The sequence below is a fragment of the Protopterus annectens genome, chromosome 2.part1 (genome assembly GCF_019279795.1).
Source record: "Protopterus annectens isolate FY-2018-M chromosome 2.part1, PAN1.0, whole genome shotgun sequence".
Taxonomy (NCBI): domain Eukaryota; kingdom Metazoa; phylum Chordata; order Ceratodontiformes; family Protopteridae; genus Protopterus; species Protopterus annectens.
This window is the reverse complement of record NC_056729.1, coordinates 1234994283-1235016310: the sequence shown is the minus strand read 5'-3', so window position 1 is coordinate 1235016310 and position 22028 is coordinate 1234994283. Positions and strand designations below refer to the sequence as shown.

The 22028-nt window shown below is 39.6% G+C and overlaps 1 protein-coding gene across 1 annotated transcript in view; it reads left to right on the top strand.

Annotated features, from left to right (window-relative positions):
* The window catches only part of SLC49A4 (solute carrier family 49 member 4), an 838329-nt gene that overhangs the window by 746363 nt on the left and 69938 nt on the right, over positions 1-22028 (top strand). The window lies entirely within an intron of this gene.

The window sequence follows — 22028 nt, the reverse complement described above, 5'->3', positions numbered from 1 at the left end:
GCCACCAGAATGTAGTGTGGTGACAAAGACTGGGATAATGATCGGATGGGGGGGGGTCCATTTGCTTTTTTTGTTATATTCAGAAATAGGGGGATGTTAGGGCAGTAGCTCTAAAGTACTAAGTCGGCTCCCTTCCATGCAGTGTTAATGTGTATTTATGCCTCCTGCAGTCAGTTGTAATTCATCCCAGGCTGGTCACATGACCTTGTAGGGAAGGGATAATGCACTTCTGTAAGAATTCTCATTTTTAAATAGGCAATGGCAGCTGGTGACTTCAGAGCCAGTGGAGAGCTGCAGGAAGCAACTGAATGGATTGTACCAACTGGAATGGGAATTAGCCTATATTACAGCAAGTCAGTGACCTTAACTTGTGATCAGACAGATTCACTCATTAATTTTTATTCTTCAGAGTGCCTGAGTATACAGACGCTTTTTATAACCACTTTACTGACTATGTACACCTCACATATCTGCCTGCAGCAAAAACAAAAGCCAGCCTTAGGTGAAATGCTGCCTTAGATGAGTTCCCCCATCTTCCCTTCCTCTGTTTCCCCCATCATCCTAATCCCAGACCATCTATTCAGATTACTTTTTTCTTTTCCATACATTGTTTTACTTTTTAGCTACCCACCATGATTTTAATACATTCTTAACTGATCAAGATGTCACTGTAATAAGTGTGGAGGATGTAAGTGTATTAAGCTGGGGGGGGGGGGTCTGGGGGTCACCAGGTCATACGGATCTAAATTAGCTGATGTGCATCTTATAGTTTTTTTGCAACTTTTTAATTGCATGGTTATCTGAACAAAAATTCGCAAGTAAGGAAGGAAATTCAGTCTTCTTTTTTTTCTTTCATGTTAGAACAAATTGTTTAAATCTTAATATTCAAAGCTAATAAAACAGTAGTCACCCCACTCCACATATGCACACACACGACCATCAGTCACAGCCATTTGTATGACTGTAACTGCATCAAATGAATGAATAAGTGCATGAATAACTGCCACACAGGAATTTATTTTCTCATCTCACTGCCATCAGAAGTTAGTATGCAACCCACTTTGACCCACCAAGCCCCAGTTACCTCTCAACACAATCAAGGAGAAAGCTGAAAAAGTAATGTCCAAAATCAAGTTGAGATATTATGTTTATATGCTTATAACAATTGCTTAAATAACAGGCTTTGCATTAGCATTCTTTTATCTAAAGGGTCATTTTGAAACTCACATGTCTGCCACGATTTAGTAAATGTAATCCTAACTCACTTGTCAGAATACCACACATTATTAAAAAAAAAAAAAAGACCAAAATATGAATCAAGGACAATCAAGAGTTTTATGACCCCCCCCCCACCACCACACATATATATGTACACACATACTGACTTTAATGTGGCTTCTACACACATAAGACTAAAATGAAGTATTTACCTTCCTACGTGATTCTGGCAGTAGTAGGCATAGTATCTGTAATAAAAAAAAAATATATATATATATATATATATATATATATATATATATATATACATACACTACAAAAACTCATTCACACATGTGCATTATACACATGTACTACGTTAACTCTTTCCTTTACTTTCCGTCAAGCTGTCATTTAAGGCAGCTTGAGCCAATATGCAGAGGCTCCTTGTTGCTTCATGCAGTAGCTTGGTGAGTCGCTCTTTGAGTGAAAATTCTGATGTCCTCAAGAGCTCTTCTGATTGTTGGATTAAGCCTGTATACCAAGCTATTTTGAAAACAGTGTGGCGAGCAGAAGTAGTGGATTTTTTTTTTTTTTTTTATTTGCTTGGGATCTCTTTGGAACTGAATTCTGACCACCCTGAACAAAGCAGAAGAAAGCTGAGTATTATTTAAAAAAGTCAGCTTACTCAATTTAAAATATTATTCCATTTCTTTTAACTTGGGGAGGAAGGGGCCACAACCAGTGCCGTGATCTCCCCTGTAAATAGGAAGGACCATACCTGCTTGCTTGTAGATATACACCTTGTGTAATGTTATTGCCTCTGCAGCTTTCCATGAGTGAGCTGCTTTGTATGGAGAAAAGGCTAAGGTGAGGACAGCCCTAGTTAACATTTCTGTTAGGATAAGAATGAGAGGAATAGATCACTGTTCATCACCTAACAACAGCTCAGGTGGACAAAGGTTACTGGATGGAGGCACAGGAGATATAATTAGTCTGCTGTATCAGATGTTTAACACACGTCAATGGATAGGGCAGTTATGCTCTCAATCCTCATCTTTTTCCTTTGCAGTTGATTAGTAAGCTACATAAGGACGTGGTGCACACAATTGTCATATCAAAAGCCATTTTGATAAGTTGTATGAAGCCCTTAGAAATAAAATATTTTGGATAGCCAGTCCCAAAACTTGGGACAGCAGGAGAGGATGCATATAGGTGTGAATTTGTGTTTTTAATACTTCTTTTTTGTTTTGGTATAATTACGTCTTCTTTTCACAGAGATGTAACTCTTCCCTTCTGTGATAAGTTTATGTAATAGTCAAATCAGGTCAATAGGAAGTAGTAGCCACTGCTTTTCAAAGGAAAGGAATTTTGTAGCACTGATGGAGCCATATCCAGAAAACCCACTGACATTAATGCTATTGCAGAGAACCTTTATGAGTGTCTGTTTTCAGTGGACTAAAAGTTCAACTCCCCTGCTGGTGTTTTTTTGATAAAGGTGCTGTCTCAGATATGCTGCTGATTAGGAAATGTCTTTCTGTATCACTGTTGCAGTATTCCTAACGTAATGGATCTCCTGCCAAGGATAGCCCAACATCCACCAGTATACTAAAGACTTTATTATGCTACAAGTTCAGTACGTCACAAGGTCCCAACGCAAGGCATAGTGCATAAAGGTGACCTACGGACGCACACACTTCAGAACTACTGTGCCACCAGTCTAAACGCCATCATTGAACATCTGTTAGAATGCCTTTCTTTGCTGGTTACCAAGCCATTTTTCAGATAAGTGCCCTGTTAGAGTTCTTCCTCATCTTTCTCTCTCTATTTTTAATGTTGTTGGTTTCAGTATGGGAGGCAGATTCCCCATAAAGATCGTCACAACCAGTGTCTTTTCTGTCTACGCACTTCCCAGAGCCATACACAGTGTACTGTCTGCCAAGCTTTTTTCCCCAAGACTCTCTGTAGTCACCCCTCCTTTTTGTCTATTTACTTTGAAAGCCAGCATCTTAAGCTGTTGGCTCAGGGTACTATGGCAGAATCTTCTCATCTGCAATGTCAGCCATTGGCTAAGAAAAAGACCAAAAAACTCAAGTCTGATACGGCTTCTGTCCAGCCTCCCCCGAGCCTTTCTCTCAAGGCTGGTGAAAACTTGGAGGACTTTCCGGTTGTTGACTAGATTCCTCTCCCACAACCCTGTTGGAGGCCTTCATGGATCTGACTTCTTGCACGTCCTCAGAGGCTTTCCAAACATCTGCTTTAGAAGTTGAGGGGGAACCTCACCTGATTATATTTGAGGACCCAAGGGGTATTCTGCAGATCTTATTGAGGGAGGCGATCCATACTTTGCTTATTGCGTGTCAATAAAGGTCAGACCCTCCCATGTTTTTTTGTGCTGAAGTCCTGCAGAAAAAAAAAAAAAAAAACAGAAAACCAAGCATATTGCCCTGCAGTTGAGGATCCTCATCAAGAATGGCAGGATTTTACTCAGGGTTGTTTAATTCTTTAAAGCCTCCTAAAGGGGGCCTCTGCGCCTGCCCCTCCCTGGTTTTCCAGTCCTCTTAAGAGACCTAGGGAGCAAGGATTCCTCTGATGAGGATCAGGGTTCAGGCGAAGAGTTATTAGCCTACTCTCCTCAAATTTCTTCCCTCTTAACTATGTTTCGGAGGAAGAGGATTTTATTAGTCCAGGTTCCCCTTTAGAGGAGCTCTCCGTTCAGGACACTATTTCAAGTTTGATGGAATTCTTTAAGTGGGATATCCAGAAGAGGTGCACCCCTGCAGATTTAATTTGCCAAGCTTTCTGCTGTTCCTCCATTTCTGGCTGCCCTCCTGGATACCTTTTCAGCAGCTTCTGTAGCTCCTGATTCTCAGTCCTCCGCTCCTAAGAAACCCGGCAGATTTTACAAGGTGCCTGATGATTATAAATTTCTGCATATTTGCCCTTCTGTGATGTCTGTCTCCTCAGACAAACCCTCTAAGCTGTTGCCCTGTACCAAATTGCTTCCTTTAATCAAGGATAGTAGGGCCATGGAGAGGCTGGGCAAAAAATCTGTACTGCTGCCACACTGTCTTTTTGAGCTATTAATTATCAGACTCATAATGACCAATTATGTTTTAGCCCTCCTTTCTTAAGTGATTTCTGACCTTTCTGATTTTGAGGGGAAGGCTTCGGCCCTTTCCTTGTTGGGTTCTACATCTCAAGTTGCCCACCACACTATTAAGTGTAATTATGAAGCAGCTGATGCTTCTTCCAGGGGCTGATGCATTTGGTTCTGTTATGAAGCATTACTTGACTTCATCTTCAGGCTTTAGCTGATGACATTAAGGCCAAATTATTGGATGCTTCTTTGGATAACAAAAATCTTTTTGATACTGCTGCTGCAGAACTTATAAAATTTCTCCAGGATAAGGTCCAAGCCTTGCAGGAGTTGAAACATATTTTTGTTTCTCCTATTCCAAAGCTTCAGAGGAATTACCCTTTTGAATCTAGTTTTGTTCGCGAATGGTCTCACCCCTTTGCCCAAGGGTAAAAAGGGTTCTAGACTTCTATCTGCTGCTAAATCTACACAGAGCCTTATTTCTCAGAAACCACCTTTTCAGGACAAGCCAGTTTCCATTTGACAATTTGATTCCCTTTTCCCTTGGCCAGGTTCCCTTGTCCCTTCATCTTTCCCTGTCCCTTCCAAATTGGTTAAGGATCAAAACAGACTCTTGGGTTCTGTCCGTTATTTGCCAGGGGTATTTCATGGCTTGTAAATCTTTTCCTCCCTTTCTGGGTATCCCTTATTGTCGAGTGCTTTTGCTATTTATTGGATGATTTAATCTTTGTATGGTCTGAAGAAGTGGTAACCCCACAAAAGCGCTTACTGTATATTAAAGTTTATTTTTCTTGCCACTGTCGTGTTGGTTGGTCTTATTTCTTTTTTTATTTATTTTTGTATAAGACCTACCTTTAGCTACAAGGTTCCAGAATATTTGTTTTTTATTTCGTTTGTTGGGATACCTCGTACACACCTGGCAGAGAAATCAGATGTAGAACTGGATTATGCTCCCCCTAAATCACTTGATGCATTTGGTGTTGACCTGGACAAATGTTTGGGTCTGTTTAATAGACATTTTTGTAATCAAAATAATCCTTTATTGGGGCTTGGTTTGTCGCAAGGGAATACTGCTGGGGAAAGGGAATTGCCTGACTTCAGCTCCTTCTCAGATGATTTGAAACAGCTCAAGAACTTGCTCTATAAATTGAAGAAGCTTGAATGGCAGAGTTTCCATTTTGCAGCATGTCTACACTACAATATTATACAAAACTATACAAAATATGTATTTAACATTTAATTGAAATTTTTATTATTCATTTGTACTCTTTCTGTACTTTGTATTTCTATTTCTCTGGAGCTTTTCTCCCCAGGACTCCATTGAAAATGCGGTCCTTGTAGCCCAATGGACAATACTGGAAAACAAACTGCAAATAATAGTAAATAAATAATAATAATATTATTCCAGGAGGGTTCCAGGTATTTAAGATGCCAGCACATACTGAGCATTCTCCAGAGCTCCTTAAACAATGGCAGTAGCTCGATATTGAGCTAAGTTTCAGATATATGAAACTCATTGTTGACTTCTTCACCCCCATAGAGATGAGGCTTCTTGTTGACATTGAACTTTCTGTCCATAATATTAAGAAAAAATACCACGAAGAAGTGTTTTTTTTACTAAACTTTATGAGCTCTATGCCGACATCTCTGCATATGAAAACAGGCTTCATCATCAGAAATACAGGAAGTTGACCAAATACTTCACTGGTTTTACTAAAAGTCACATTTTTATATGGCCATGAGACGACAACAGTGTTTATCCTTCTGGGACTGCAGATGTGATCCCTGATGTTTATTGTAATAATGAGTAATGCAAACACTTTACTGCCTGATAAGCCCTTAGCTTCTACCTCTAAATCTCCCCCTACCAGTGAGATATCTGATAAAGGAATTTCCTCTACACCTGTACCAGCTGCTCCTAATCTTGATCTAGGAGCATGTAGTAAAGTTTTTGATTTTCCTCTGTGCAGAAATCATCCATATTTTCAACAGATTCTTTTTTAGCTCTCCCATTACCAGTGGGAATACCATCAGCAGCCAGAACAGGGCGCTGTCTGAGCAAGGGAAGAGTAAAATGGAAGGCATAAGTAGAAGATCACACACTGAACAACAGAAGCAAGCTACCTATGAGTCGGAGAACACATTAAATTTTTAATCTTTCTCATCTAACTCTTACCCAAAGGACATAAGGAATTGCTCAATAAAGGACTTTTGTTTGTTCCGGCTACAGGATCGGACTTGGTTAATGTCATTACCAGCATCAAGATTTTTGCTAGAAGGGTAATGCTTCATTGTATGTTTTAATGTGGGCAAGTTGTGTTCATGGAGTCTGTAAGTACCAGAATTGCTATCCCCAGCACCTTTAATCCTCCATTGACTCCAGCTCTAGAACCTTTTTTAAAACTTATGTGAATCTGATGTTTACTCTGCATTTGAGAACGGTACTAGATTCCAGTTTTATAATTTGACTAACAGTGAATATGAGGCATTACTTGAAATGATCGTAGCATATGTATTAGACCTGCTGACAAGGTTGGGGGCAGTGGTAGTTATGGATGAAACATTCTATCATTCTGGTATGTTGGATTTATTGTGACCTGTTCTAGAATTATTAGATGTGATGTGGACAGACTGATTTGCAAATTGCATATAAATGTGCAATTTAATTAATTATGAAACATATAATCTTTTATGGGTAGGGAATCCTTTACCTCCAGTGAGCCATGGTTTGCCCAAAGTTCATAAAAATGCCATATACCCCTGCCATGTGTCCTAAAGTATCTGGGGGGCTTACTGAGCCTTCTTTGATCTTTGTAGAAAGTAAGTTGAAACCTTTGATTATTAAAGCACTAGCTGTTTTAAATTACACACAGCAATTTTTAAACTCTTTGTTTGAATCTGTTAATGGTATTGATGTATCCAGTCTTATTTTGGTGATACTCAGTCTAAAAACACTATTTACCATTATACCCAATAGTGAGGGTGTAGCCTTGGTTAGGTTATTTTTAGTACATAATAATGGTTGTACACGTAGTACCATAACAGTGATTTGTACTTTGTTGGACATTATTTTAGAAAATAACATCTTTATCTTTGAAGGGGAATACTTTTTACAGAGATGGGAGTAGCTGTGGGGTACCCCATGTGCCAACAGCTATGCCAGTCTGGTGTTGGCACAGTAGAAAAAAGAAAGAGTCTTTGACAATAACATCTTTATTGATAATATCAGATTTTATGCCAGTTTGTGGACTATATATTTCTTCTCTTGGAATGTACGCATCAAACCTTGGTAGAATTTGTTGAATATTTAGAAATGACTGCTAGTTTCTTGAAATTTACCCTGAATTACTCCCTTGATGCTGTGGATTTTCTAGATGTAACTGTCAGTAAGAATGGGACTATGGATTTTGATCCTAAGCTTTACAGGAAACCATGCTGGAGGAATGGGTTATTACACCGCACTAGCATGCACCCCCAACATGTTTATTCTTATGTCTTAAAGGGACATTCCATGAGCATCTCTAGCTTATCCACTGATGATAGCTGCTTTAATGATACTGTGGCTTCCCTGTCTGCTGATTTTATTGAAAGTGGATACCCAAAAACAATGGTTGATGACCTGTTTAAGGATACCAGGATGCCCAGGAAGGATAGGGCGGCACCTTATTTTTCATCATGTAGTAGTGCTGTGGTGTGTGGTGACAGGGAGTTGGTTCCTCAAACCCCTAAAGGGTTATTGACTTATTCCAGCAATATTTAGCAGTTTTGTACCATCATCAGGAAAAACTGGCCCATTCTCTTGGCAGATGATAAGGTTAGCAAAGTGACTGATTGGTAAGAAACCTGATTTTATTTTTAGGAATAACCTCTCTCTAAAGAGAATACTGTGCTATGGGTCATCTGACAATCGCTTTTCAAATAGATCTCCCCACACTTGATTAGGTATATACCCTTGTCATACCTGTAAAGCCTGTGATTTTATATCTGAATAGAAGCAGTTTATGCATCCAGTGACAGGGCGTGAATTTTCTCCATGATTTTATGCTGACAGTAAAAGTATTAACTTGGTTTATTTAGCCACCTGCTGCAGCTGTTCTAGCTTTATGTGGGAAAGACTACTAGACATCAGAAGGAATGGATTCTAGAGCACATAGGTGACATTCGTAAATGCCTTAAGACTCTGTCAGCAAAGGGCACTTTAGATTTTGATTTAGAGTCTTGTAACTTGTTGTACCAGATATCGGGGGTGATGACATGAATAATAAAGTGGAGAAAACTGAACTAAAATGGATTATACCTTTGCAGGTACACAGTAAACTGGAGCTTAATAGTACTGTTCCTTTAAAACCTATCCTAAAGGAGAGGTGGGGTAAATTATCTTATTTAGTATGGTTTTAATTGGTTCTAACTGTTGAGTGCTTTTACTATTTATTGGATTATTTAATCTTTCCTTGTATGGTGTGAAGAAGTGCTAACCCCACGAAAGCACTTACCGTATATTAAAGTTTGTTTTTCTTACCACTGCCCTGTTTGTTGGTCTTACTTTTTTTTTTTTTTTTTTGTCTGTCAACCTCCTCAAGAATCTCTTACCAGAGGTGCAGCATTCTCTTTTGACCCAGGGCAGTATTCGGGCTGTGCCTTCTGCCCAGGAAGGGAGGGTTTTTTTCTTCCAGAATGTTTCTGGTTCCCAGGAAGGAGGGTATCTGGACACCAATTCAGGACCTTTCTCAGATCAACACTTTTCTCAAGGTCTCCTCCTTTCAGATGTCTCTTTAAATTGTTTTCTTGTTCTACTTCCCCAGGCCTAACTGGTCATTCTGGATCTCAAGGATGCCTACCTTGATATACCCATCCATCCCCATTTCAGGTTTTTTTTTTTTGTTCCTGTGTTTCTTCTTTGTATTTCCAGTTCTCTGCTTTGCCCTTTGGTCTCTCTTCTGCCCAAAAGTATTCACCAAATACTTTGCTCCTGTCATTGCTTTTTTGCTTAATGAAAGGGGTTCAGATCTTTCCTTATCAGGATGATCTGCTCTCTTAATGCAGTTGTGTAAACTCTTAACATAACAGTATGTGTCCTATTTCTAGCCTGTTCTCCTTGCCTTCCTGGCCAAGAGGTTCTTCTCTCTCTCTCTCTCTTTTCTCCTTCTGGATGCACATGTTCTTCTTGGTCCCTAGGGACATTCTGTTCCTCCTGGGACTCTCTTAAGTTCTGAAGTTTGCACATCTGTACATCACCTTTAAGTCCTACACCTTGCATGGAGACCATACGTGTGACGTATGCACCTGTAGATACTAAAGGCTTTGTTATACTGGCTGCACATTGAGAAATCCTTGACAGGAGATCCCTTAGGAATATTGTAACAGTGAAGAGAAAGACATCTGCTGCTGTGGTAAGATTTTACACAACCATACTTTCATACCATACATACTCCCCCACCCCGAGTACAAGGTTAGATTAGTTTATTGTTCCTTTCTCCTTGGCAAAGTCCCTGAAAGAGACTGCCTCTTAATTTATTGTCATGACATATTTCAGCACATCTTGTTACTCCCCCTCACCTCCCAGCATAGCACGTTTTCAAATGCAGGTAATGCATAGCTTCATAACAGGTGCCATGGTCTGTCGACAGAGTTCTTCATCTTTATTTAAAAGTAGTTTTAGTTTCAAATAACTGTAGGATGAGTTAGAGATAGAGGGAGAACTGGGGAGTTGGAGGGATCAACTACTTGCTATTTATAGGCTATAAAATGCCCACATATAGGATGAGTAACATCAATAATTATTTGTAATATTGTAGCATAAAACTGTTCACTAGGATCATCGTGGGCAAGATTGTTCAAGCCTATAGCAGCCCGCTGTTGATTCTGAATAGGCATTCATCTTTGTCAAATGAAGTGTGATATGGAAAGCTTTTAAGAATTATGATATGCCACCTGCAACTTCATAGTGTGAGTTGGAAGCTACACTGTTACAGAAAGGAAGGCGCTACAAAGAGTGGTAGAGGAAGTAACCGGTTCTAGTCTTCCATCGAGGCAACATCTTTATTCTAAGAAGCATCCAAAAAGCAACCAAAGTAATACAGGACCAGCATGCATCCTGTGCATGGACTGTTTAAGCATCTGGCAATCGGGCAGGAGATATCGTAGCATTTGCTGCAGGACTACAAGATTCAGTAACAGTTTCTACCCTACAATGATTAGACTGCTGAACTCGGGCACTAGTCCCAGGGGTCTGGACACATTAGTCATTTTTTATTTATTTGTGCAATATATACTTACATATATTCCAAGTAAGTGCAATATTTATATTTATTTATTATATCTGTAGTCAGTATTATTTAACTCACTCGAGTGCAATGTTAGACAAATAATTTAGGTGTTTCAATCTGTAGTGTATTTTGTTTTACTTTAAGTAGGGTAGTTAATTTAACTCAGGGGAGTGTATTCTTTTCGTATAAGAGTGTTGGTAAATGTCTCTGCTCTTACTTTCATGTATTGAGAGTAGTATTGTATTTGTTAGTTATGTTTATTCCTCTACTTGTATGTGTTGTTTCACTTTCCTTTGTAATCTCAAGAATTGAGCTGATGCATGAAATTTCATTTAGACTACACGTGTGTAGTTCTAAATGACAAAGTTTACTTTGACTTTGATATGTGAAAGAGTTTGTCTTGCCACTTAAAGCATTATATAGTCATATGCAGATTCACAAATTACTACCAAAATGCCACCATAGAAATAAGAAATAAAAATACTTGCAGTAGCTGTAGACACCAAGAAGAATATATAGAATATTTCAGGTAAGCACTCCCATCGTCATTTAAAATAACTTACAGGAATCTATATTTAAACTATAGGAAAGCATTATTAAAACAGTCAGTCAGAATCAGAGCTCTCAACCTCTTAGCACAAAAAATCTGGACAAAGACAAAAGTAATGGTGGGTTAAAGCCCCCAAAATAGGGATAGTTTCATAGTTTTGGGACCCCATTATTTAGTAAACTATACCTCTGTCTAGCAGTGACACTGATGTGATTCCTGCAAACTTTTAAGCCTCTCCCCATCCATGAGAGATTTTTTTTCACAGTGCCAATGAACCTCCAGCATGTCCTATTCAAATTTGTGCAGAGGTTGAAATCTTTAGTTCGTGGTGGTTCTGGTGGATGATTTTTTTGAGATGGAGCATGTCCATCAGGTGAGATACATCCCAAATGGAGCATTATATTCAATCATGGGCCTGACAAGGGAGGAATATAGAGGTACAATGACCTCCTTTGATCTGGATGAGAGAATCTTCATGAGATGATGGGCAAGGTAGATCTTCTTTTCTGACCACTTTGGCAACATGGTTGTCAAGAGGAGGTCACTGTCTGTCGACTTGAGTCCCCAGGTTCTTCTGATCTTCCTCTTATTCAGTGGGTTTTGAGGCCATGATTCCGCACCAGTTGTCTGTTTCAGTGAGACCTGAATCAACTATGGCACCCAGTTTGCAGTCATCTGCAAAAACTTTGTCCATAATCCCTTCCATATATTTGCTTTCACATCTGAGAAGTACTGGTTTTGAGTCTGACATGGCTCCAGCAATTTTAACCTTATGGGTTCTGTTTTTAGCCAGTTTGCTACCCATCTTGTGACATATGGATTTACATTTAGGCTGCTGAGCTTGTCAATGATGCCAGAGTGTGGTATCGTCAAAGGCAAGCTAGCAAGTCCCAAAGTGCAGGTGGACAGCCTTGCCTCATCGATGGCACTAGTGACTGTCTCAAGAAGTCAACCAGGTTTAAGAGGCAGGATCTGCCTTTACAACCGAACTGTGTGGGATCAAGGGTCTGCAGATCCCCAATGTCGCCATTTATGAGTTCCATGATGATTCTTTCCATAGCGGGACCACTGTTGCTGTGCGCCAGTGTTCAGGTACATATCCTGTAGTGAGGCTAAGATTGAATAGAGTTCTTAGGGGCGGTTTAGTTCATCTTGAGATGCTGTGTTTTTGCCTTGTTGAGTGCTGATTTCACCTGTGTGTCTGTGATGGCAGGTAGGTTACATTCAGCAGGGATAATTACTTCATCTTTAGGGGTGAGGGAGAAATTTGCACTGAACCTATCTGCCAGTATGTTGGCAATGTCAGTAGGGTCAGTGAATTTTTTATCATTGTGTACTAGCTCAGAGCATATCTGAGAATTCCTCCCAAGGTTCTGACATAATTGAAGAAGGCCTTGTGATTGTCTTTGGTATCTTGGCAATCTTTTTCTCAAAGTTTGCTTTAGATGTTTTTTTTACTTGTGCTGATCAGGAAGCCTTCCTTGTGTGGAATGGCTTCCTGCAGTAGCTTCCTTTTTTTGTTGTACAGTTTGTTTATAGGGTCTTGGTTTTAGTTGGGATTGCTTGATCCATGCATTCTTGGAGATGTCCGTGAGAAGGTTTGTGAAGGATTCAGCATTTTGGGATGTGGTTTCCATTAACCCAGTAGGCTTAAAGGATATCATTTCTGACTTGAGGAGCACAAAGTCAGCTTTTGAAAAGTTTTTCACTGTAGTCTTTTGTTCTGGGGTGGGGTGGGATATGTACATCCAACGTGATCAGTTTATGATCAGATCTTACTAGTGAGGAGTTTATATCCGACCCCATGTTTGTGATAATCAGGTCAAGTATATTATCTCTCCCTCAGGAGAAGTGACCAGTTGCTCCATAGCATTTGAGTTTATGAATTCCAGGAATCTTTGGGCTAGGGTGTTAGGGCTAGAATAGTGGGCCCAGTCTATGTTGGGGTAGTTGAAGTCACCCAATATGATGGTGTTTGGTGTGACATTCATATCCTCCAGTGTTTTCAGGAATGCTTGATGGGATTCCTGGGATTGGGAGGGAGTTCTATAACATGCGACAGTGTGTATGGCAGTTTTTGCCTGCATCTTGAGATTTAGACTAATTTTTTCCATTTTGTTTTATGGAGGTTGATTTGTCCTTTGAGCATTGCCTAAAAAGGCACTATGGGGTGGCAAGAGCCTTGGCCAGTATCGGAAGCCCAGTGGTGACAGGTGCAAGCCATCCCTTGCAACGTGGTGGCTTGTCCAGCATATCATCCCAGGCTGACAGACATTGGATCCCCTAGAATGACACCAGTGATTAAGCCAATTGTTAAAACTGATCATTTTGTCTTTGTACTGAGGCATCATTCTTGGTGAAGGCAGGATGCTGCTCAGGTCAGGGTCAGTCTGGGCTACATAATCGGAGAGCTCCTCAATGTCTCTTTTCATGTAGTCCGTCATTCACACCCGCATGGACAATGACTGAGTCATACTTGTACTTGCTTTGGAGTGACCTGAGCCTTATTCAGCCTGGTAAGTGGAACATCGGTGTGTCTGACTATAGAGTCACCTATTACTAATGTCTCTGGCATAGTATTTTGCCTTAGGGGCTGCACCTGTTGCTTGAGGTATGTGTTTAGGTGTTGTGGGGGTGTATTTCTGGGTGTCTGCTGGAGGCCTCTGTTGTTTTGGTAAGTTTTTATAAGAGCTTTTATGTGTTTGGTTTGCATTAGTGGTGGTTTTATGTGTGACTGGTTTTGCTTTGGGTGTGGGTACCATCTCCTCCTGACTGGTCTTGCCAGTCCTGAGTTGAGAGAGTTCAGCCTCCAGTCTGGCTATATAGTTGCATCTCTCACAAGTATATGTGTTAGTAGGAAGGAGGAGAGGGTTGTTACATGAGACAATTGTAACATTGTCTTAAGATTCCCAGATTAACCAGCTGAACAAGAGAGGATGCTAGTGGTCTACCACTAGAATATTATAAGGAGTGTTGTGCCTTTAAGGGAAGTGGGTATTCACAGGGGGTAGTGGATGCCTGTAGTGCTTACTTTAGGGTAAGAGTGCTTGTTTTATTATGAGTGCTTGCTAAGGATAGAAGTTCCGAAAACAAGTGCTAATATATACAGCTAAATAGACTGAGTAGAGCTTCTAAGGGAAAAATTGAAGAGCAATTGATAGCTTTTAAATATTGCTCTTTGAAAGTTGATAGAATAAAAGGTCTTTTGTTACCATGCATTTTCTGAAGGATATGAAGTCTGAAACTCAAATGCCTGTCATTATTCAGTGAATTCCACCCTCACTGATTTGCTACAAAAATCCAGAAAATCACAAATTTTATGAGGCAAAAATCTGGACATTCTGCAAAAATCTGGATAGTTGAGAGGCATGGTCAGAACTAATCACACTTTGTGCATTTCAAATAAGGAAACAAACCTGGTCAGTTATTTAACATAGCTAGTATTTATCATTTAACTTTTAACTTTATTTTCCTGTCTTATTCAGCTTTCAGTAAGTTCTCCATATGTCCAACTGTGGGAATTATTTGCAAATTCTAATGCTTGAAAATAAAATCACTTGTATTTCTACTTTCAATTGTATATGTGTTTAATGCATTTTTACCATTCTTATTGATTTTACATATCTGACTTGTGATAAGCAGCTTCTGAATGTGCTGTTAGTTTCCCTATATAGAGTGAATCACATGGGTATTGGCCTGAATGCAGATGTGACAAAATCAGCAAGAAAAGGAAGGTAGTATTGCTGGAATTGAATCCATCCTTGTGTCTTGGTGAGATCCTTTACGTGGTGGACCCTGTTTTCACAAAATCTCACCAAGATGATACTGACAAGACTGTATTTTATACAGCATATATCATGGTCAGAGGGAAGTTAAAAAATAAAAAAAGACAGCTAGGAACACAAGTCCCAGGATGAAAAAGTGCCCGATCCTGGTATGCGCATTGGTGCTAGGACGGAAAAAATGGCAGTGCAGAATCTTCAAGACACGGAAATATTCGTACAATGGGGTTAGGCCAGGCTCAGGGGGAAAATGCCCCCCCCCCCCATTATAGAAGGAAGTAGTACTCCAGAAAAACTGACAAAAAGAGCCATAAAGAGGATAGACTTGACTATTAAGGTTAAGGGAGACAATATGTATTGTTACTATTATGCAAGAAGCCCAGAACTTCCAGATAGAAGATATTCAAAAAGACTGAGAAAATTTAGAGTAAAGTTAAATACTTGCACAAAAAAATTGTCAAAAGCATCAGTTGCAAATTTGTGTTCATTAGTACAACAGATCCATGAAAAACATATAGATCAAGAATCTGTGGAAAAAGAAGCAACAGAGGAAGTGCAAAAGTATAATGAACAAAACCTAGAGATTTTTTAAAGCTTTAAAATAGAAACATGGATGTTGGAACGAAAAAGACATCTGATATGGTGCAATATTTATGCAAAGGAGAAAGCCAAACTACTCAATACAAAAAGCAACTCCAAACATATTTGAAGAGAAGTACAGACAAAGGCACCCAGATATGGAAAATGTAGAACAGAGGATTAGTAAAGTAGAAGTTAAACAGAAGCTGAAGTTGTGGAATGCATAGTGAAGGATTTTGTGTAGAAAATGTAGCATAAGTTATGTCACAACATGATGGAACAACGAGTCCTTAAAGTAAGGAGAAACAGGTGGAGGGGGTGATATGTGAAGAAGAAATATGGATATGGGGAAGAAAATAAATTTAATATGGTGCAATATTTATGCAAAGGAGAAAGCAAAACTAATCAGTACAAAAAAGAAGCACCAAAGAGATTTGAAGAGAAATACAAGTCAAAGGCATCTGGATATGGAAATTTTCACAATACAAAAAATAATAAAACAAAGGGGAAAGTAGAAAACAGGATTAGTAATGTAAAAGTTAAAGAAACAGAAACTGTAATAGAAGTAAATAGGATATCTTACTGTGCAGCTAAATTGATATATAGTCTTACCACAAAAACAGAGCAATAAGGGAAAGGAAGGGACGAAATCAAATGCCATCATGGAAGTGTAGAACAGGGAAAACTATAAAGTACTTAAAACAAGAAGTGTCACTGTTAGAAGAGTAAAGAGAGAGAACAGATCAGCAAAAACTCTTAGAAAGATAGTCCTGATAAAAGCAATACATAGTATCATAACAGGTCAGAATCTATCATATACACTATTGCAAATAATAAACTAAAGATATCAGCACAGGCAGAAAAACTTAGAAGACACACAGATAAATATAAAGGAAAAGTACAAAATAAGCACTTCACTGATAACTCAAAAAAGTGTTATAAGTAATTGGGAAACAGAGCAAAAGGAATAGAAACATCACAAAAAAGAGAAAATAGATACATTTTGGAGAAATATCTGTCAAGACCCTGTTCAATATAATATATGCTGAATAAGAAGCTCCAATGTACAGGATATAAAATGGGAAGAAGTAACAGCTAGAGAAATTGAAATGAAATTAAGAGAAGCTCCTAACTGAAAATCCACAGGCCCAGAATGCAGAACCTAACGTGTGGCTGAAAGTATTAACATCTTTACATGAAAATTTAGCCCTGACTGAGAATTACTATAGGCCCATCCCTAACAGACAACACCCTGGTTAACAACAGAAAAAATGATACTTCTCTTTAAGAGTGAACTTGCAAGTTGTCCCAAAAACTATAGACCAGTAACTTGCCATCCGATGATGTATAACATATGTATTGGAATTGATGCCTACAGAGTTTATAGTCATTTAGAAGAAAGCTTAATCATGGCAATAGAACAAAAGGGTAACAAAAGAAAGTCCTGTGGAACAAATGATCATTTTGTTGTTAAATGGTCATATTGGAGAATTGTAAAAAGGGGAAGAATCTGTGGCATGAGATAAATTACAAAAAATCATTGACAACATCCCACGTTCATGGATAAAGGAGTCCTTACGGATGTACAAGATGCATCCTACATTGATCAGTTGCAGTACAGTGACTATGAAACAGTGGCAAAACACTTTGCATTTAAATAATGATAAAGGACAAATTAATTATCCCGGGAATAAAAATTCAAAGGGGGATAGTCCAGGTTGACTCTCTGCCAGTGCTGCCCTTTTGTTTTGCCCTTAACCCTTTAAGTTGTCTACTTAACAGATTAGGTCTTGGTTACAAGTTGGCTGTCAGAAAACAACCAAGTGTAAATAATTCTCATCATCTTTTTGCTGATGATTTAAAACTGTATAGCTCATCAAATGAGGAACTGAAAGCACAACTGCAAGTGGTTAAAACTTTCTCAGATGTTATATGAATGTCATCCGGTCCTGATAAATGTGCAAACAACATTTAAAACAGGAAAGCTGTAGCACCAAAAAAATACCAGTCTGCGACAGGAACATAATATAAAAGAACTTGAGACGGAAAGAGTGTGTAAATATTTGGGAATTGAAGGATTGACAGTAAAATATAAACAAATGTGAACAGAACTTGGTAAGGGATATTTTAGAAGACTAAAAGTAGTACTGAAAACAGCCGTGACATCTTGGAACAAGTCCAAGCTCTAACCCAATTTTCTGTTCCTGCTCTGGGGTGATTGACAGGTCACAAAAGGTATTGGATCAGTTGGACAGGAAAACTAGAAAAATGCTTCCCGCTTATCAAATGATATATAAAAATCACTGTATAGCAAGATTATATATTCTTCATTCTGAAGGAGGTATGGGTATCCTCAACATTTTGTCTGGTACAGTTACAGAATTGCTATGTACCAACATTTTGATTGGTACAGTTACAGAAAAGCTGTGTACCACATTTTGACTGGTACAGTTACAGAATTGCTAACATACATATTTTCTTTAAATGAAAGTGTCAGTTTAATAAATATGGATTGATTGTGGTTTCCATATGTGAACATTACAATAGTAGCATTAATTATGTAGCACGTCACTACCTTATATTGCATAGTGTTCTGTGAGTGGGTGTCCTGGGCCTTAGGTAAGCTCAAGTTTCCATGGAATAAGTTTTGAAATCACAGAATCTTCACATAAAATACCTCAAAAATGTTCTATATTTTTTTAAATCTTAAAATTATTTGTAACAGATCTATAACCCATTTGTTCACTCTTGTTATTAAACTGACATTAATGATAGATGTATAATCCATCTTCATGTACATGTTCTGACTGTATTTCATAACCATTGTTTTCAGAGCTACATAAGAGTGACTAATATTGTTTAATATAACCCAAGGTGTCAGAATTATGGCATCATAACCTGGTATACTGACTTTGGTAATGTTCTTCTGTACATGTCCACCGTAGCAGCTGCAAACAAATGCAGTCTGAGGGTCATGCTGCTCAACGCTAGAAGTCTAAATCTCAAAATGCACTCACTCGAAGCACTCCTTAAAATGGAGAACATCAACATTTATGTTGTAACAGAGACCTGGTTCAAGGCAGCAGAAAAGCACCCCTGCACTACCAGGCTATAACTCATTCCACACCTTTCGGCCCCAGAACTTGGACAGACGCTCCAAAGGTGGTGCTGTTCCCATATTCATAAAGGATGCGCACACCTCCAGACTGGTAGCCCAACGTAATGCATCAGAGATACTTCAGGTGCAGCTAACATTGGGTAAGATGACAATTCAGGTCGTAGCCTGCTATAGGTCCCCAACCATGTCCCAAGATTCACACTCCACGTTCCTAAGCACCCTGGAGAGAATTAGGGTTCAACCTAACACTCTCATACTGGGCGACTTCAACTATCCCTCCATTAACTGGGAAAACTACTCATGTACCAATACACTTGCCCAACGTTTCCTGGAATTCATTAATTCCAATGCCCTGGACCAGCTCGTTCTTACCCCCACTAGAGGTAGCAACATCCTTGACCTTGTCATTACTAACATGGGTGAGCATTGCTGTACATCATTAGTCAACTCCTCCTTGGTTAGATCCAACCACAAACAAATCACCGTGGAAATCCACATCCCTCCTACCCTCCCTGAAAAGGTAACCACCATGAAAAACTTCTCCAAAGCTAACTTTGGGCTCCTAAAAACAGAGGTGGCTGACTTCACGGCACCAATACAAATGGAGAATAGTTGCATGACCCCCAAATTATACAACAATGCACAAATGCATGGATCTTGCCATACCCAATAGAACCAAGACTCTCTCCTCCAAAAAAAGGAAGCCAATCTGGCGGCCCCCTGCCATAAACAAACTCTACAACAGAAGTAGGAAACTGATGTGGAATGAGGTGAAGTCCCAAGACTGGAAAAACTCCCTTATATCAGCCTCAACAAAAAGTTGAGATCCCTCATCAAATCCTCTAAAGCTAAATCAAAACAGAATTGCAGCAGATAGTAAAGACAACTACAAGGCCTTCTATAGTTATGTAAAGAATCTCCACAGCAATACCCAGATTTGCTCTGAGCTACTGCAGAATGGTACCTCCTATACCTAGCCAACAGATATTGCCAATATACTGGCCGACAGATTCAGTGCCAACTTTACCCCTCTCTCCCCCACCAAAGGACCAATCACAATACCAGCAGATTGCCAGGCACCTAGTATTACTGCTGCATAGGTTAAAACAGCACTGTCCAAGGCCAAGAAAACCGCTTCTATGGGACCTGACGATATCCCTGGCTGTGTTTTTACATGAACTACAGAGTGAACTGGCACATCACCTGTGTGCCCTGTTCAGTCACAGCCTCACCTCAGGCTTTGTCCCTACTGAATGGCACACTGCTACAGTCATCCCTCTCCACAAAGGAGGAGTGACTAAGACCCTGGGAACTATCGCCCCATTAACCTGATGAGTCTGATATGCAACGTGTCATCATGGACCTGATAAACCAAGGATGTAGGGAATCACCAAACTCTGGAGCCTGCACAGTTTGGTTTTGTGAACGGTAGATCATGCCTGCTCAACCTGGTTGACTTCTTTGAGTCAGTCACCAGAGCTGTGGATGATGGCAAGGTGGTTCATACAGTCTACCTTGATCTGGCCAAAGCCTTTGATACCATTCCCCGCTCAGGAGTCATAGAAAAGTTCACTAAGCTAGGCATCAACCCCTATATCACTAGGTGGGTTGCAAACTGGCTCACAGATAGAGCCCAGTGTGAAAGTAGCTGACTCCAAGTCAGACTGCCAACCAGTCACGAGTGCATTCCCACGGTCCTGGGTCCTCTCCTGTTTGGTATGTACTTCTGTGAAGTCCAGGCCAACACGAAGGGACTCTGGCTGACAAAGTTCACAGATGATTGCAAGTTGGAAGCTATTATTAACACCCCAAGTGATGCTGACATCCTACAGAAAGGCCTCACTGAGACCAGTGACTGGTGTCAGAACCATGGCCTTAACCTTAATGCCAAAAAATGTGTTATCATCCCCTTTGGGAAAAACCCAGTTCCCATGAATTACCACATCGATGGTAGTCCACTGAACACAGAAGGCGTTATAAGAGATCTGGGAACACAGTTTGACAGCAACCTCTCTTTTGACCATCACATTGCCACTGTGGTCAGAAAGCCCTTCTGTGTGGCACATTTCATTACTAAAGGTTTGCCTCCAGGAAGAAAGAGGTCATTATCTCCCTGTAACTCTTCCCTCATTAGGCCAGTCATCGAGTACAATACCCCATTTGGCATGTACCTCACTAGACACCTACAACAACTGGAGAGGCTGCAAAAGTACCTCACAAAGAGGATCCTAGGCCTTAAATACTAACTCCAACTATTCGCCTGTCTCATGTCGCCTACTTAGTGGCGATCTCTGCTTGACTTGCAAAGCCATGTCTGACCCAGCTCTGTGAGAAATGCTACATCTAAAGAAATCCCAATCCATCTGCACCACACGCTCCAGAGTCCTCAACCTCATTGCCACAATCAACAGAACAAGCTGGAGGGACAGGTTCATAACCCAGAGACTGCCCATGCTATGGAGTAGACTTCCCATACATGTCAAACAGAGCACCTCATTGGCCCTCTTCAAGAGAAATCTTTATGAGTGGAGGGGAAATAGAAAATTCACACTCCAGTGGCTCTACTTGACAGAGGCACTGGGAACTAGGGTCGGGTGGTATGATGCCAGAGTAATCCTATGGGCTAGGTTTGTAAAGGCTCCAGGGCCATTAGCCTAGTACACACCTATGAACCTAAAAAATGTATCAAGACAACCACAGAAAATAGAGCAAGGCATTATGGTAACTAGTAATGTCTTAATGGATATCAAAAAATTAATCTTAACTTTGCCATAATTAAATTTTATGTCTGTGTACCACTTATTCATAAGGTGGAAAAATGCACTGAGCTCAATTATATTGCCAAAAATACACATAATCTGTGCATCTGCTATATATAGGTACATGAATATTAAAACATAATTCTGTTGTTCATCTCAAGACATGCAAAGCTCCAGACTACTTTAGTCCCCATAGCCATGCTTTGGTGTTGGTTAAATGATTCAGTATTAGACAGAAAGTGTACTTTTTCCAAAGTAAGATGCCTCATAACTACGTTCTGTATAATAGTATAATGCATCTCTTTAAAAAAAAAAAAGCTGTATCCCTTAGTAAATCCAGCCCTGCTTGATTGGATGTGCAGTTTTCTCATTAACCACATCTGATGTAAAAGGAACATCACTTTTTGTGTATTGAAAAGTGTTAATAAAGCATAAAGTCAGCAAAAATTTAAGAAATGAAGGGCACTGAAAATCCATTTCCTTCCATTAATAATTCTGTGCCTCAAAAGTCAGACTGAATCTTTATGTAATCTGTTACCCGTACATATAAAGCATAGTAAAAAAAAAACTGATGCTATGAACTATTGCCCAGTTAGCTACTCTTGTAATCAAAATTCTTACATATGTAAAATCAGTTTTCTTTTTCTCTGTTTCCAGCAGGATTTTCTTTCATTGTC